The 3,999-nt window shown below is 39.6% G+C and overlaps 1 protein-coding gene across 2 annotated transcripts in view; it reads left to right on the forward strand.

The window, feature by feature from the left end:
- Positions 1-3,999, forward strand: part of naaladl2 (N-acetylated alpha-linked acidic dipeptidase like 2) — a 393,728-nt gene that overhangs the window by 41,819 nt on the left and 347,910 nt on the right. Inside the window, exon 1 of one of the 2 annotated variants that reach the window (XM_016672734.1) lies at positions 3,227-3,586. The exons of the other annotated variant lie outside the window; for it this stretch is intronic. The gene's annotated coding sequence lies outside the window, so the exon portion shown is untranslated. Of the gene's footprint in view, positions 1-3,226; positions 3,587-3,999 lie in introns of those variants that run through there. 2 annotated transcript variants of the gene reach the window in all.

Here is a 3,999-nt window from a genome sequence, read left to right on the forward strand (position 1 = left end):
TTCTAAGAAACAAGTAAAGAGGAAAAACATGTTAGAAAATATGAGTATGTAATGATTTTATCTCATTATAAAAGTGGCTCTTGGTACAATTGATTAAAATAGTGCAACCAGTTTCTTAGAAACCATAAGGGAGGATATTCTGATGCACTCTCTCCACCTCTGCAGTGGTTCTATTTCAGAGACGCACGTTGTTGCATATTTGTCAAAACAGCTCATATCCCAAGAGCACAAATAGCAATTGGTTATATTTGGCTCTGGGTGAGTCTGTACCTGAAATTCATGTGTTTCCGGCTAAAAATACGGGTAAGCACAAGGATTTATGGCAATAAAAAATTGTCTGGATTGATGAGTGGATTTTTTTCATGCCATATGAAAGACCAGGTCATAAAATGGAAGCGGACTAACTGAGGCAAACATCAACACTGCTGCATGAAACGCAGCCATAAGCTTCTGACCATTCACACAACGCTTTGCACAAAACAGGTCTGGTGTCAAAAAGGAAGGGGAGGAGGATGTCTCCCTGTGAACAAGAATTTTGGTCACATGAATACATCAGCAGCTGTTTTTCCCATTAATTATAGAATTGTTGCACATTGATTCCATTTTAAAAGAAACTCATCAGGATGAGGTGTGTTTTTTTTTTTTTTTCGGCTGTATCAAAATAGCTATATTTCACAAAACTACAATGCAAAAAGTTTTTTCTACATCACATCAATCACATCATCAACATCCAGATGTTGCCATCGGCACAAACCACCAACACGACGACGGCAACTAGTAGGAGGATGATGGTTTGTTTTTGTTTGTTCAGACAATGTGCCAGTGGCTCCATCAGAGCTCTCACAGCATCACACTTCATAAAACGTTATTGGAACATGTTGAATCCATCGTTCTTCTGTAAAATCACTGACTATAATTTACCCAAAATGCCACAGATGTAGCCGCTCCCAACTTTGAGGAGCTTTTAGCTCCGTGTGTTTGCTCCTGGTTATCCTGTTGTTATCCTCTGGCTGATAAATGCTGAGCTCTGAATTATGAATATATCTCATGTAACTGTTTACATCCATCACTGCCATGATGTTGAATGACTTGCTGCATAAACAGGTTTATTCACATGTTTATTTTCTTATTTAACTGTCCTGTCATGAACATTTAAATCAATGATTTGATGCAACTGCTGGGTTGAAACATTTTAATCTACTTTGAATAATTAATTGTACTATGTACTAAATTCTGTACTATTTCATTTAGAATCAGTTGGAATGTATGTACAACTGAATTTAAATTTTTTGTGTGAATTCCCTTGAGATGATATTTGCTGTGAATCGATGTTCTATAAAGAAACTGAATTTGCTAAGCTAACCTAGCTTGTACAATCTGATATGGAGTTTTTTGTGTTGTTGCAATTCTCCATAGCATTCTAAACTTATTTATGAAAAATATATTAAATATACTTTGGAAATGATCTTTGAACTAGGCCTTTCACGATAAATTTTGCTGAGCAATTGTCTAAAAATTTATTGCAATAAATGATAATATGGTTTCAAGACGAGTTGACACTGATTTAATGGAAATGACTAATAATCCATGTGATTTCCTGCCATATATGGATGCACTTTATTTTCAAAAGAACACAACACTGGAACTGATAAACTAAATTAACAAAACAACCAAAAACAAAAATAAAATGGATTCTCAGTCTTCATTAACAAAAAACGTACTTGAATAAAAACTAAACAGCATAAAGCCAAAGTGGAAATAAATACTGGATTCAACCAAAAGAGTGAAGATTATGAAGTCTGTATACTATATTGCCCTTCACTAATCACTAGATTTAAATAGAGAAGATGGGCACATCCGACTATGCAATAGTTCACACTACACGATTTTTTGCCCCTATTTTCCCCTTACGATAATCTTAGAACTTTGGGCGTTCCAAGATTGTCGCTGGTGATTTCGTAACCGATCATCCTGCAGTGTGTGGTGTGTTACAGTAGGTCGTCGGTCGTGGCCGCTCCGATCTAAATCGGGGTTTTTCCCCGACTGGGAGCTTAACGCAGCCTTTTGAATGTGACAGGTAGCCAATCAGAAAGCGCGGATTCTCCTCCGTGCTTTCTAAGGGGAAATTACGGAGGGGAATCCCAAACAGCTGACACGGCGCAACCCAAAATCCTGCGGACATTGGAGATGATATGTGGAAACATTAATATTTATTCAACATTTCGAGAAATAATATAGAAATGACAAGAAGAGGAGTTGGAGCCAAATTGCTACCGCAGTTGATAAACCCGGTAACTTTTCAGCTGTTCTTCGTTAACGTGACATAAATAGGTTATAATGACTTCCATTCAGTCAGAACTTCACGCTGACTGTAGCCACATGCATCACATGTAGATTCTAGTAAAGCATTGATTAATGCCTGGTTTTAAAATTAGTTAACTGGACTTGTAGCCATTATTTTGTGCCCATGTGGCTGGACATCACATGGCATGACGAACCCGATTGAACCGTTATACCTAGGATTTATGTGGTCTCTCAGGTTTTGAAAATGGGCCGACAATCGGCAGACAACTCGTGTAGTGTGAGCTGGACATTACACTAAGGAAATAGGAAGGGAGGGTCCGTGGAGAGCATCGGAGTTGAGCCTTTTTTCATTCAGTGTCAACAGAAAGGGGAAAAAAGGTAGGAAGAGATGATAAAGCAGATAATTAAAATGAGGTCGATAGGTTTAATTTATCGTGCGATTAATTGATTTATCGTGACAGGCCTACTTTGAACCATATCCAGTTCAACCTGGACAACCTTCTCCTCTCTCTGATGCTAACCTATGGACATGGAGCTTTTGTTGAGGTGACCAACTTATTTTCAGCATTTAATCACCAGTATCTGCTGCTCTTGTTCCTCCTAAATCTTACAGAAGCAGTCTACTTGGTTATTTTCTTCTGTATAGACCAACATATGTTTATAGTTCATGTTCCTTTGTGTTAAGGGGAAAAAAGCAGGTCCACTTTCTGCCTTCGTGTGACTGAATTAGGTCACAGTTACATATTCAAATTCCTGCATGAATGAGCAGATCAGTGTTAATCACCAACACAATGTGCAAGCAACACTGCCAAACAGGTTGGGTGAGTCCAGGTAAGAAAGGAGGAAGGACTATTCTAATGTCAGCACACACACACAATGAAAGAAAGAAAAAAGAAAGGGAGGGAGAGAGCGCGAGAAGCTAGCAGCTTGCAGGTAGACAGCTCAACTAAATTACAGCCAGGCTACACTGACAGGTGTAAAGGTGAGCTCTGACGGCAGGCAGCTACTGCAGACAGGTAAACAAGCTAAAGGTAAAGGAGTGGACAAGCAGTCTCACAAGTAACCAGTTTGCTTTGTAGGGAGTCAATGTGTCAGGTAAAACAGGAGGCTGCTCTCCCCGTTGGCTGTGGGATTGTTGCCTGAGAGATGCAGACAGTGGCTGCAGAACAGAAGAGAAGCAAATAGGACAGCATTTATCCTCTGCTGCCCCCTCTTTGACACAGACACACTCACAAAGACGGAGCCAACCACCTGGGTGTTCAACCAGCTCAGCTTTTACAAGGTAAATGCACAGACTGGGTTTGCTAAAATCTCAAAGGCTTGATATGGGCAAATGAATTTGCATGCAGGCCATTTATAGTTCTTGACAGTTTTAGGTGTGTAGTTCCTTTCCTCTGACCATCTTTGTGTGTTTGCTCCTGGTTATCCCGTTGTAGAGCGCTCACCAGGGCCATCTGGGGTCTTCTTTCTGTTTTGGGAGTCTTGTTTTTATTTAATAAGAAAACTCAAAATACCCACATAAAAAATGTTTACAAAAGTTGGAGTAGTTGAGGGAGTTGTAAATGCACTGGTTGCCATGCAACAGAATCCACCTGACCAGTACTGTTGTCCTGTGCTGTGTGTTCTTGCTTGAAGACCTCATCTATAAACACTTTTCAAAGTGACATCACACACACACACACACACACACACACA

This window comes from Poecilia formosa, unplaced genomic scaffold (genome assembly GCF_000485575.1).
Source record: "Poecilia formosa unplaced genomic scaffold, Poecilia_formosa-5.1.2 Scaffold65, whole genome shotgun sequence".
NCBI lineage: Eukaryota > Metazoa > Chordata > Actinopteri > Cyprinodontiformes > Poeciliidae > Poecilia > Poecilia formosa.